Source organism: Protomyctophum parallelum, assembly GCF_964188405.1.
Source record: "Protomyctophum parallelum genome assembly, chromosome: 9".
Classification (NCBI taxonomy): Eukaryota; Metazoa; Chordata; class Actinopteri; order Myctophiformes; family Myctophidae; genus Protomyctophum; species Protomyctophum parallelum.
The window spans coordinates 25,003,003-25,017,691 of record NC_139706.1 but is presented as its reverse complement, the minus strand read 5'-3'; the positions used below and the strand labels follow the sequence as shown (position 1 = coordinate 25,017,691).

At 43.2% G+C, this 14,689-nt stretch overlaps 1 protein-coding gene across 2 annotated transcripts in view; it reads left to right on the top strand.

The window, feature by feature from the left end:
• LOC310864983 (leucine-rich repeat and fibronectin type III domain-containing protein 1-like) overlaps window positions 1–14,689 on the top strand; it is a 228,644-nt gene that overhangs the window by 61,924 nt on the left and 152,031 nt on the right. Inside the window, exon 1 of one of the 2 annotated variants that reach the window (XM_083773899.1) lies at window positions 334–1,085. The exons of the other annotated variant lie outside the window; for it this stretch is intronic. The gene's annotated coding sequence lies outside the window, so the exon portion shown is untranslated. Of the gene's footprint in view, window positions 1–333; window positions 1,086–14,689 lie in introns of those variants that run through there. 2 annotated transcript variants of the gene reach the window in all.

Genomic DNA, 14,689 nt, shown 5'->3' with positions numbered 1-14,689 from the left:
TGATTGCAATCATTGCATGGAAACATGTATTCATGATATCGTTCCCATATTAGGCAGGTGGGAGTGAAAGGATGCTGACTGCATGTAGACGCATTGCAAGGTTGCCTGTTCTCGTACACAGCAAGATTGTATTCCACCTCGCCCGCAGAAATCGACCGCATTGTTTCGTTGAAGGAGTGGACAAACCAAGTCATGTAACTAATTGCTCGCATGGGCATGCATAGTATTAGGAAGAAGAAACAAAACATGTGTGCGTGGGTGGGATAACTGGGATTCCTTCAATGCGCTGCAGACAAGGAAGTTACGACAACAAATTTGCTTCAGTATCGGAAAACAAAACAATAGTCAAAAGGCGTGTGTTAGTCTATAAACCACATTATAGCCTAATCAGTGGAGAACGCTCTAGGTTGTTCACCAGTATAGTTCTCGACCTTGACGATATTACGCTTATAAGGCTATTTCGATTGGAAAATAAGACGGCGTGCGACGCGTGTGCGTGTCTGAATTTGACGCCAACCTCCAATGCGTCTGTCTCAGTGGCTTCGAGGCGAGGGAACAGCTTCACATGAGTCTAAACTACAGATTTACATCCAGATTTTACATCCCATTCGAGCCAAACGTCATATCGCAAAAATATATGTATAGCAGCATATTCCTGTGACAATCCAATGGGCTAAGTGTTTAACATAGTGACGCGTTTACCCTTCGGACGCTGCATGTCGTCGGACTCAACAGCTTTGGATTTTCTTTTTCTTTTTCATTCTAACGGCTGGCTCTCATCTTTTTCATCTCTTGGATCGTACTGGAATTAAGGTGGGGTCTTTAACCCGATGCAGGTAACTGGGAGATTGTCTACTGTCTCCTGCTGACACTTTCACGTAGGTTATTGTCGCTCACGTCCAATGGATTTTTGAATTATATCGTGAAACAAGGCTAAGAAGAAGACTTTATGATTGCGGAATCAATTGTGCACCATCGCGAATGCATATCGAAATGCGTTAAGACAATGTCTGGAGGATGGAAATCATGTTAAATGGGTCCTACCCACCAACATCTGCTGTATTAGCCCACTTTCATTGGCTGGGGTAAGTCAATAATAACATGTGTACAATGGAGTTTTTGTTAATCTGACACTTTTTGTAAATAATTGTCATGGCTGCCTACGGCAGACAGATGTTGAGTGTTGAGTGTACATGCTATTGCCAAAGCTAGTAATAATAAGCTACTTCACATCAGACTCACAGACTGACTGTTCCTAGGGTGGCCATTTATGCCGCATAGAGGGAAAGTACTACAAATGTATAAACTATTTGTTAATATGCGTGCAGCGTATAAAGTGTCCACTGATAGGCTATCCGTTCTGGTTTGGATATGGTGGCTCATGTGAAAGTGTAAAGGCTACGGTGGGTGATAGTGGGAACTGCCATTATAGGTAAAGTTGTTATAGTGCCTATTGCCTGCACAACATAGATAGATAGATAGAAATATTCTATCTATCTATCTATCTATCTATCTATCTATCTATCTATCGGCTATTTGATAATTTGACGTATTTGTTTCTTTGAATAATCTGCTAATCTCACGCGTATAAGTGATCAAATTAGTTCGACATTAATTAATGCCTATTTGGGCCATATAGCCTACTATAGTTTGTCAGGGACAGCCGGACAGGGCACCGGCAATGTGCTTGCTTATTGGTTGTGTGTGTACCAGACTGACTGACTGCTAAACATCTAGCGGAATGTGGCACATCAAATTACCACAAGGAACCGGCGAAATACGCGAACACAAAGCGCGCGCAATGATAATGTCATAGTCTCATTGTGATGTGTCTAAGATACCTAAATGGGAGGGGGAAATAATGGTGACAAGTGTAAGCCTCCAGGCTACAACGAACGAACGCAGGCGACTTGACTTGAATGAGCCGAGCTTTGAGCTTTCACTATGGCACTGCACGGCACGGGCGTGTCTGCATCAGCAGCACGACGCCGAGTGCCCGACTTTCACTTAATAGCAGCGGAATCCAGTTTCATCAGTGCAGAATAATAACCCTTTGCCAAGTGATGCTGAATGATTGCTAACAAGACTGTTTACCAGTCTTTGTAGGCCTACTTATTTATCCCACGGATTACCAATATATTGAGATGAGTGTTGAACAAACTTAGAGGTTGGAAGATATATCAGACAGTACAGTAGCCTATAGCCCTATAGTAGGCTGCTCTAGACTAGCCTATACGGTTGGAATAGGCCTTATAATTTGTGTTAGAGGACACACACACACACACACACACACACACACACACACACACACACACACACACACACACACACACACACACTGTTGTTAGGCTTATAACTGCATGGCTATGGCACAGTGAATGACTGCTGGGCCTGGCCAATAATTATTTTCCTCCTCTCATAATTTGTGTTCATTACATTATGCAAATTGTCTGTATGGTAAATTAGGTCTAACATCTTTACTATTTACAATTAAAATCTATTATATATTAGAGAACTTGTACCCAACACATGGCAAGAAACCCAAAGCCACAACAGCTACGTCGCTATTGCAACACCCACAACACCATCTTACACACTACACCCACAAACACTCACACGGCAGTGACGTCACACACTTACCTTCGCAGGGTCCGGGACCTATCTCCTCCTATCGCGCCCAACGCCAACACTCGAAACCACCCGCCAAAAAATGTTCATTGCAGTGCCACCAAAGATGCCTCCCGTCCACACTCACGGCGGCAATGCATTTGTTTACTACAAACATTATCGCCCGAATCACCCACACCCCCGGAACACTGTTGGCCTTTCACCACGCTAAATTCGCCAGGTCTATGCAAGTGAGCACAAATTACATGTGAGAAAATTCATTCACAAGCCCACAAATGCCATTCAAATGCCATTCAACACACACTACGACTCGCTTACAATTTGCAAACCTGGCAACACTGCCCTGTCTTCTAATAGGCCCACACTAGCTCTCAGAATTTGATTCTGATCTCCCGCAGGAGAAGAGAAACGAGGAAGGGGAGAGGAATTGTAGCCTCACAATTTTGCTTATTCCTTCTAAATCTCTGTATTTAAAATATCGCTCTCTCAGCGAATCTCTTAGTTCCATCAACATTGTACTTTGTCTGTAGTTTGTTTGTGCCTATATATTACGATTACACAGAACGCTTTGGCTATTTTCGCCTGCCAGCCAACTGCCGAGTACACACGCCTGCACACACACGCACGCCTGGCTTGCACGCACACACACGCACGCCTGGAAGCCACGATCTCTCTCTCTCTCTCTCTCGCCACGCCTCTCTCTCTCTCTCTCGCCTCGCCCCACACACACACACAGGCTATACACGCACGGCGGCGCCGCGGCAGCGAGACAGGACGTTATAATCTTGAGTTTCATTAAATAACTGTCTTTCTCCGCACGCGCACGTGCGCACACAACATTATTCAAGTGAAATGCGTAACGGCAATATTGGGCTAATATAGGCTACCAATACAGGACGTTATAATCTTCACTTTCATTAAATAACTGTCTTTCTCCACACGCGCACATGCGCACACAACATTATTCAAGTGAAATGCATAACGCCAATATTGGGCTAATATAGGCTACCAATAAACAACCAGCTCATATACCCACCAAATAAAACTATCATCCCATTGCAGAAAATAGTTACAAAATGTAATTGAGGCTACATACAGTGGTGTCCCCTTCGTCTGTACCAGGCTGACTTCTATAGGTTTTGAAAGGTACCTTTCTTTTTTTTTCTTCTTTTTTTTCTTTTTATTTACCCAGGGAAGTAGCTGAGCATTTTCAGCAACGCCCTGCACATCGAAACACACACACACACACACACACACACACACACACACACACACACAAAATGTCATGTCAAAGGTACCTCTGGAAGCCACACCTCTGATTGGTCGGGTTTAGTCTTAAGGGGTGTGTTTTTTTCACCCACTGTGTAATACAATGAATGGACGGTAGGTGGCAGTAGTACAGAGCCAGAGAAACTATAAGACAAACGCACATGGAATGGGAAATAGAGGGGGGAAAATGGAAATGGTAGGGTTTTTATTTTTGGTATTTGACTTTGCTACTGATGATTGTACGCAACAACTATTGCATTGTGTGTTTGAGCTGACAGGCCCTTTTTTATGTCAATCAATCAAGTCATCTCAGGTCATCTCAAGCGGCAGATGCAAAAATAGTTTTTTATATTAAAATTAATATTTTAGGGCCATGTCATGTGCTCTACCTGCAAAGCCTTTGTGATCTCTAACTTTTGGGCACCGCTTAACGTCAGATCAGGGGTTTTGTCGGCCAGCGCCAAAAATGCTCCCCGACAGCATAATCGGAGCAAATACCGGGCAGTGTGTATGAGCCATAACGTGTTGACTACACTACACTACACTAATAAGGACACATAATAATAACTAATAACCCATCCTTACTACATGTGGAGTCAACTTCCGCAATTTCCTTCTTCCCATAGTGCGCGGCAACGTAACTCTGGGATGAGCGGCCGCGAAGCGGACGCGAAATTCTGGTATCTAATATTTTAAAAGACTACACCTGCCAGGGATCTGTCCATTCATGTGCTATATATGATTCTTGATACTGCACTTGACGCTTGAAACGTACTTGACAGTAAACCAACACCGTGCAGTTTATGATGTCTTTATTTCTTCTTGGGAGTCAAAATAACATTGCGTGGTAACTGGTAATGCAGTTGAAAGTGTGGATTTTTTTGAAAAGTGACTTGCTAAACATTGCAAGGTCGTTTAAAGATATGTCAGGTGAGAGATGCATCATGCGGGCATTGGAGATACCTTGGTTGTAAATCCATTACACAGAGGTGGGGCAAGTCATCCCGCGTGGCATTATCTGCACCTTTTCAAGATACCACGGGACATCGACCAGTTGAGTTGCTATATCAGTACAGAGCATGCAGTACAGTATGTGTGTTACTTATACAGCAGAAACCCCTGAATAGCAGCTGCACCTTCCAAATATACGCCCTACTTTACTCTTACTGAGACTGGATGTTCTTGTTCAGCGGTGGGCTTCATGTGAGAAATTATGCAGTAAGATGACATAAAAGGTGTCACACGGTCTGGATTTTGTTCTTTTCTCTGACAGGTGCCTCGTTGGTTAAGAGTATTCAAAACGTACACACTATAAATTGGCAGAGTTTCATGGAGAGAGCAAAGCAATCCTGCTTGGTCACAGGGGCTTGGTTAACTTTTATTCACAGTTATATGTTGAAATTAGGGTTGTCCCGATTGGATAGGGTGATCGGAAATCAGGGCTGATCACGTCATTTTCAAATGATCGGAATCGGATCGGGAGCAAACCCCCCCCGACAAACCCCCCGTCCACTTGTATTGGCCTCAATTTCCCAGAAGCCCTAGCAGCCCAGCGCATGGGTTGATTTCCGGTTTCGGCATCATAACGTGACGGCCTCGTCACCAGGTCCGCGACAAAGCAGCTGTTTCTTATTAAAATACGGCGAATTAAACACATAAAACAAAAGGCGGGTTTAGTGTATTAAGCAGAGACGATTGTTTGATTAAACAATTAGCGGCTGTCAAACTGTTAAAGTCAGGGTTATCAGCAGAGTAGCCTGACCTAAGCAGAGACATTTCTGGTCTAGAGGGGCGGGTCGCGCCTCAGAAATGCGCGCACCCTGATTGGATCTCATCGATCTGTCCGTCACCCCCGGCCCCTCCTCTTCCCCCTAGTGCAGCGCTACGTCACATCATTTAGAGCGACGCCCACCCGGAAGGGTTGACTCCCACTTTTAGACTGGTTCAGCCCACGGCTTTTTCCAGGCTTTCATCTTTCGCGCAGACGAAATGAAAGCCTGGGTATCGAGGCTATCAGCAGAGTGACCTGGCTGACAGAGCCATTTCTGTTTTCTAAATGCCAGGCCATATTGCATGGTGCATTATAATGGTTTAACAAAAGTTACTTTTGGAATGGGCGTAACGTAAGTGAAGTTTATTTTAGGCGTGATATTCTTGAGCCTTATTGGATTTGTGTAATTAACTGTAATTAACAGTTTGTTTTACTAGCATTTGCATTGAGCGAGTTTCATCACTTCACAGCCATTTGAAAGCGTTGCAGGATGTTAACAGAAGCTCTGGATACTGGCGTCATGTGTTTTCCTAATGAATTCGGCTGGGGAACTCTATAAATGTTATGCATTATTGCCATTTGCCAACATCTCCATGTATAGTATTGCCAATACAGAGAGATTCAACGTGGATGTGTGAGGAGGTTTCTGCTTTCTAGGTTGCTTTACGGGCTACAGGGTGAGATTAATGGGGTCTCTCTGGCTTGCCAGTCTGTTGCATTTTGTTACAACAGCTGCTCAGGGTGCTGATGTCATGTGTTAGCATTATGAAATCAGGACTGATACAGGGTTATCAGCTACAAAAATGAGAATAATAGCTATTGATCCTTATGTAGAAGAATAAAAAGGCAAATTACGGTCCTATAAGCTTGATTTATAATATGTTGACATACAGTACGACCATTCATGTACTGTATATAACAGTAACTGCAGGGCTCACAAGCCTTACTGCATTTTTATCACAAGAATTTGAGAGTAAGAGTTCAGCACCATGGACAGGGACCATCTCATTTTGGAACACACAACTAGAAAGGAGGTGGCTCAGGGGTAGAGTGGGCTGGATTGTAACCGCAAGGTTGCCAGCTCGAACCCAGGCTCCCCCAGAGTTAGTGTCGAAGTGTCCTTGAGCAAGACACTGAACCCCTAATTGCTCCTGATGTGCTGGTTGGTGCCTTGCATGGTTTCTGTCGCCATTGGTGTGTGAATGTAATGCACAATCTATGTAAATCTTGGATAGAGGCACTATATAAATGCACGGTGCCGTTGATTAGCTATATACACAGACGGATGGACACACGGACAGACTGACGGACTGAGTGCAAAACATACTCTCTACATGCCTTTGGCCTGGTGGAGACAATAATGAGCAATACTGTAGTGTACATTATAAGTAACTAGAATATTTAGAAAATTTGGCACTGTACTGTACCTGTTAATCTCTCCTTGACTCCGATGATGATAACGACTCCGATGATGATTACGATAGTTATGGGGATGAATCACTGCTTATGCCAGGCTCATCTAGAGTGGCAACAGGTGGAGGATGTGGGTGAACAAAATATACATCTACTTTGGGCAGTTTAGATGGTGCTTGCTTGTTCTTTTTTCTAGTCAGTATGTTTTTATCTCCACCTTTGTGTTTATATCCAAAAGTGACGAGCAATGCTCCCCCTGATTGAACACTCAAACCCCCTGAGCATAACCTCAGTAACTGCTGAGAGATATCTGACATATATGTGCACTGTGAATGCTGTGGTCACCTTGACAACACCTGCCCAACCACTTATATAAGATATATGATTTATACAAATAATCAAATTATAGAAGTAATTGCAGTTAGATTGTTTTTAATAAATTATATCTAGGTCAGTTACAATGAAAAAAAAAAGAAGATATATTGTATTTGCATGTCCAGTCAGTGGTTATAAACATGTGTATGTGCACAGCACACATGTAGATGAATAAATGTGAATGAATAAAATATTAATATATTAATATTCTCAAAATCATATGAAGAGCAAAAGCAATACTGTATATTCTGAGACCACAACAATGCATTGACATTCATTCATTCATTCATACATTCATACATTCATACATTCATACATTCATACATACATACATACATACATACATACATACATCTGTTGGTAGATAAACCTATAATGATGGACTACAGAAGAAATTCAGTTACAGTTATGTTTAGTCGACTGCTCTAAAATCTAAATTAAGCAGATCTACAAGCTCATTAACTCATTGATCTGGTTGTAGATATTCAAAAACATGATTCTTATGATGACTATGATGCTGCAATGTCCGTAATTTTGACTCTTTCCTGTACTGTATGCAAGAGATATACAGTTCATATAGTGCTCTGTGCTAACCTAAAATAACGCTCAGTGTGATGGGCTGGATGGGCCCTTTGAGTTCCCCAGCCCCCGCCCTCCCTGAAGCTGTGCCAAGTAAACATAAGGCCTTTTGCCTAAAATAAAGAATCTAAGGATTATCAAAGCGTCTGTAACGGATTTCTGCATATGCTTAATGAAACTAGACAAAAAGATGAAAGATGTAATAAACACCAAAGCACAGAGAGAAATGAAAGTGTTATTCTCATGTGTGTTTACAAAACTACAGAATGAGCAGCAGTATTTTAGTACAGTAGAACCTCATTTAACCGACCCTCATGAGAATGATTAAATGAAATGTGAAAATGTGACACAAAAGTGAAATGAAAACAATATAGGACTTGTTATTAAGTCAATGTGAATATTTTTTGTTCTACACTGATTACAGAAATTAAACTAGAAAAAGTGCCCTTCTGGGCACAGGTCTCCACCAGGATTTCTTCCTCAGCCTAGTGGGAATATGCGTGCACAGTTTCATCGCAATCGGACTCTGCGTTGAGGAGTTGTGGCGATTTGTACAAAGCGGGCTACTCCTGAAAACTGTAGGAGCCAATCGTGGCCAATCAGGATGGAATATGAGAAATCAAACAAACCCGTCTTGATCACATGACTATGGAGATCATGTGTACCGATTTGCGTGAAATTTGGATAAAATCTGAAGGAATAATAATAGAAAATGTGTTTTACATATGTCGGCCTCCTGGTGGCGCTATAAAGAGCAGATGTGAAAAATTCCAGGCAAAGGTTTTTCCTTGGCCTCTAGGGAGTTGGCATACAAAGTTATCCACAGATCCGTGCAGTTAGAGGTAAAAACACTTTTCGGCCAGTTATAGCGCCACCTTGAGGCTGAGTTGAAATTGTTCATGTGGCATTTCGTCCTCGGCCTAGTGGGAATGTGGGTGCACAATTTCACGGAAATCACGCGATGTGTTCATGATTTGCAGCATTTTGTTTGAAACTGAGCACTCCTGTGAACTTTGGAAGCCAATCTTAACCAATCAGGATGGAGTCTGAGAAATCTGAAAGACCGGTTTTGTTGAATGGCTCTAGAGAGACTGTGTACCAATTTGCGTGATGTTTGGACAAAATCTGTAGATGTACTGTGCAAAAACTTGTTTTGCACAAAGCGGCCTCCTGGTGGCGCTATAACAGGCCGTTCTGGAAAGTTTGGGGCAGAGGTTCATCGTTGGCATCCAGGGAGTGTGTGTGCAAAATTTGGCATCGACCGGGTTAACGGTGGCCGAGATTAGCTACACACGGACGGACGGACACACGGACGGAGTGCAAAACATACTCTCCCCCCATGCCTTCGGCCTGGTGGAGACAATGAAAACAATGAAATATAAAGTACAAGATGTGTAAGAGTACTGCATTGCATTCAAAGGGGTTAATGAATAAGACATTTAAAAACCTTCTGAAATTCAAACAGCTGACTATCTGATATTGATGCAATACTGTCCTGTCAGCATGTCTGACTTTAACAGGGACACATAGCCTATTGCTTTCAATACACAAGTCAATGTGAGACTCTTAGCCAGTCAGTTGATCGCTAAGTTTGAATGATCGGGGGAGAAGAAAATCACAAATTGTACAAATTGTGAAGTAAGTAAGTAAACTTGAAGATAAGTTACATACTGTACAAGCCACAAAAAGCTTGAAATAATTTTTGTTTATACACCAGTTAATGTCTATGATATGGATTGAGCAAAGAGCACTGACTTGCACTGCACTAAATACTTCCATGACTAGTGAATTATAGCCTACCAAAGTAAAACTAGAGGGGCCTCTATACAAGGCAGAGCCAAAAGTGATTTCACTTCCACAAAGAGGATGCCACAAACGCTCCAAATGTCACTGTTTGTTTATTGCCTAAATGTAATTATTTTCCACCAATAAGGCACAAATTGGTCTTGTGAACCATGTGACAATGACTGTCAAACAGGATTTTGATTCTCCGTACCTTTTGCCTGTAATTGCCTTGCGTGATCATTTAATCATGAACGCAACATCTAATCATGCAATCGCATGTTGAGGGGCCTCTATGAAGCGCACCTCCAACAGTCGCACCGTCTGTCACACAAACTAAATGTCCTTGTGTCCTGACAGCTGCACCCCATGACTGACACAGCCCTGGGTAGACAAACAGGCATGTGTTCTGAGGACCGTACTGTACTAGTTTATTTATTTATTATTAACACAAATTTTCACTTTCACAAAATCTAAATATGGAACTTTGCACCTTGTTGCCTCTCTACAGATTGGCTTTGGTGGGAGTGCATGGGACTACTTCTGGCATAAGATGATAAAGTGTAGAGAGCAGTAGTGGTGGTTAAGGGTAGGTGTTACATGGATGTCACGAGAGAGAGAGGGGGGGTGGGGGGTGGTGCGGGGGAGAACTGAGAGAGAGAGACTCTTGTCGCTGTATAAATGTCGTAGTGTGCTCTAGGGCTGTGCGATATGACGATATATATCGTTTAGACGATAGAAAATGTCTATTGTGAAAAATGTTCTCTATCGCTTATATCGTCGTGTCGCAAAACAAGCGTTGCGGCAGTATTTTACGTCACAGCGCCCAGCCACACTGTGCTGTTATTTCATAACAAACATATTATAGAGGTAAACTGACAGCCCTACAGTACAGTACAGTACAGTACAGTACAGTACAGTACAGTACAGTACAGTACAGTACAGTACAGTACAGTACAGTACAGTACAGTACAGTACAGTACAGTACAGTACAGTACACCAGCGGTTCCCAAAGTGGGGTCCGCGGACCCCTAGGGGTACGCGACGCATAGCCAGGGTTTTTTCTTTTTTTTTGAGGGGGCTAGTGAATCATGGTGTGTGTGTGATATGAAATGTCCAGTACCTCCCCAGTGCCTCCCCAAGTGCCACCCCAGTGTCTGCCCTGGAGTGTCTGCCCAGTGTCTGCCCAGTGCCTCCCCAGTGTCCGCCATGGTGCCTCCCCAGTGTCTGCCCAGTGGCTCCCCAGTACCTCCCCAGTGGCCCCTGAGTGCCTCCCCAGTGTCCCCCTGAGTGCCTCCCCAGTGCCTCTCCAATGTCTCCCCAGTGGCTGCAGTTTCTCCCCAGTGCCTTCCCAGTGCCTCCCCAGTGTCCCTTCAGTGCTTCCCCAGTGCCTCCCCAGTGTCCCCCTGAGTGCCTCCACAGTGCCTCCACAGTGCCTCCCCAGTGTCCCCCCAGTGCCTCCCCAGTGTCCCCCCGAGTGCCTCCCCAGTGCCTCCCCAGTGTCCCCCTGAGTGCCTCCCCAGTGTCTCCCCAGTGTCCCCTCAGTGCCTTCCCAGTGCCTCCCCAGTCTCCCCTCAGTGCCTTCCTAGTGCCTCCCCAGTGTCCCCTCAGTGCCTTCCCAGTGCCTCCCCAGTGTCCCCCTGAGTGCCTCCCCATGCTACCCAGTGTCTCAACAGTGCCTCCCCAGTGTCCCCTCAGTGCCTTCCCAGTGCCTCCCCAGTGTCCCCTCAGTGCCTTCCCAGTGCCTCCCCAGTGCCTCCCCAGTGTCCCCTCAGTGCCTTCCCAGTGCCTCCCCAGTGTCCCCTCAGTGCCTCCCCAGTGTCTCCCCAGTGCCTCCCCAGTGTCTCCAATAGCAATACAAGAGCAATAATACAAATTAATCTTAATTTATTAATCTTATTCATTAATTATTTAATCAAATTAATTAATTAATCAAAATGTTCGACGCAAGAAGGCCACCATGCCAAAGCTTTTTCCTGCAGGAAACACTGCTTGTGGTTGTAAATATATTGTTATCTGTGTTGCGAGGATGAGGGGGTACCTGGGAAAATATCTACCCCAAAAGGGGTACCTGGTCCAAAAAAGTTTGGGAACCCCTGCACTACACTACAGTACAGTACAGTACTCGGCCTGATCAAAAATCTATATCGGAAACAATATGCTATATCGTGAGTATATCGTTATCATGATAAATAATATCGTGATATGAGATTTTGTCATATCGCTCAGCCCTAGTGTGCTCTTAATCACTTCCAAGAACCCTGTGTGGAATGTGGGTTGATATGAGATGATATATGATACACCAGTTGGGCCCAGCGGTATGTACAATTAAGGCTCATGAACACAACTTGACTTATATCGAGCTCCTAATGGCTTGACACAAATATTCAGCTGGGAAATGCATGTCAATCTCTGTGGAGAATACAGTATAAGGTGCAACACCTAATCAGTAGAACCTGGAGGTATGCTAGCCGGCCTCTGCTTCCCACTGAGGAGGATGTGGGTCATTAGACAGCCATATTACCCATGGCACCTGTGTCACTCAAGAACCCTTGTTATGTGGCTATTCTGCCATTGGCACCTCTTTAAACTGTTGTTCCTTGTGTTAAGTGTCAATACCTCTAGATAAGCATTTAAAGGAAGAGATATGATATCATGCAGATGGGAAATTATAGCTATATGCACATATAATGGCCAGCCACTCACTGAGGATGTACACTACTAATTGCAACGTCTACCATTTACCTGGAGGTGACATTGATTTAGAATGGGCTTTCAGGTGCTGCGTCTGATCATTATTAATGCTATTCTATTTCTACCTCAACGGCGTCTCTCTGTAGGCCGTCAGAGAAAGCAGGAAAGAAACCAATTAAGAGGCCTATAAGCTCTCATACAAAACTTGAAATGCATAACACTATCATAGCTATAGTGCCATTGAATAATGCATAAGAATATAATATCTTACAGCGGTTAGACCACATACCCAAAAGTGTATAGTGTTTTTTCCCATCGCGAGCTATTTATATATAGTATTTATAAATTGATAAACTGTGTGTTCAGTTCTCGGTACAATATAATATTGAGAAAACAAAATATCCCTTGCAATGCTTCATATTATGTCCTGTTATAACCTTTCATATTGATTTGTTGCACAAAAACACATATCTGGCAGACTCCACATTAGACTACACCAACTGCCTGCTGTCCATTAAAGGTTAGGTGCCTGCTGCACAATAGTAGTGTAGGTTGTACAGAGCCTGACACTTCTGCATTGTATTTGCCCTTTTTGGAGAGCTGTCTGCTTTTAATACAAAGTACTGTACATGCTTGACCCTGCCTCCCAGACTGAGATGAGAAGTCTACAGACTGAAGAATATTTCTCTTGCCATCCTCTTAACTGGTTATGCTTTCAGAGGGATTTGTTCTTTCATCCCATTATGCAGGGCATCTCAAGGCAATTCAATGCAACAAGTGTAACGCTTGTTTGTGCGTTTGTTAAATGTATTAGTTATTACATTTCTCCATTCACTTATAATGGGGATGTTCGAAAACTCCCATTCAAGTATTATTTACTTGGAAACCGTAAGCGGTATATTTACAAAACTTGGAGAGGAGGTTCATAATTACAAAAATATATTGCTAAATAATTACATCTGTCAGCCAGGGTGTCAGGGTGGAGCTATAACCGAGCACTTTACGTTTTGCCCTATAACTATTGAACCGTAAGTCTATTTGCGTCTAGAAAGATTTTCCACCATTTAGATTTTTCTTCAAAACACACTTTTTGCTCTTCCACCTACAGATTTTGTCCAAATCTCACAAACATCGGTACACATGATCTCTGGACCTATCCGTATCGTTCGGCCATAATCGCCTTCCACAATTAGTGGGAGGGGCCTATTTTACAAAAAAATGCCACAAATCACGAACGGAATGTCCAATCCACCCAAAATTTGAATGACGTGCCGAGGGTGGTTTAATCAACTGACTTGCCAAAATGCAATTCCATTTTTAACCCTAGGGGGCACCGCAAATGCGAAAAATGTTTGTTGCAAAAAACATGATTTTGGGGGATAAATCATCTCCAAATTACTTACACATGATCACAGGGGTGACTTGACATTGTCAATCAGTGGGAGGGGCTTATATTTCCAAAGGCATCCGTGTGATCGAGGCAACCACACTTTGCAATATCCCCAGAATTGCACCTTTCCTGTACTACTTGCCCAACAGACCAGACTGATTACACCTCAAAATACATACATCAATAATATGATCTATTAAATCGTATTAATCAAACTGTACATCATTTGGTGTTCATATATTCGAACGGGTAAGGACTAGTAGTTCAAATGTTTGAAAGACACATTTTCCATGGAGGAGGACTGCCAGTTTGACAAGCACAGAGTACAGAGAATCCACGTTGTTGTAAGTAAACTAATAAACACCCTAGCAGCCAGCCTAGTTCAAAGTCTGCAACAGTAAATCATGTAATAGCTTCTACTTACAGAAGGCTTTGATGCTTGTATTACTTGATATGTATCTCAAATGCATAAAAGATCTACCCATTGATAATTCCCCACCGCCTTGAGGTTCTTGAAACAATACCCCACATAACAGGTTTATTACAAGGTTTGATTAACTATATCGCAGTGCCACGGTGCCATAGTGTCACTATTTCAATATTTTAGACACCTCAGAACTCTAAAACACTGACTCCATTCCGCCAAGATCGAACTCTTTTGTTGCAGAATAAGTTTGTGTAAATTACTATTGACCAGGATTCTATAAAAGTTTGAACTGAGCGGTGTGTGTGTGTGTGTGTGTGGCGGCATATGCAGGGGTCAATAGGTCAATGAGCATAAGCCACAG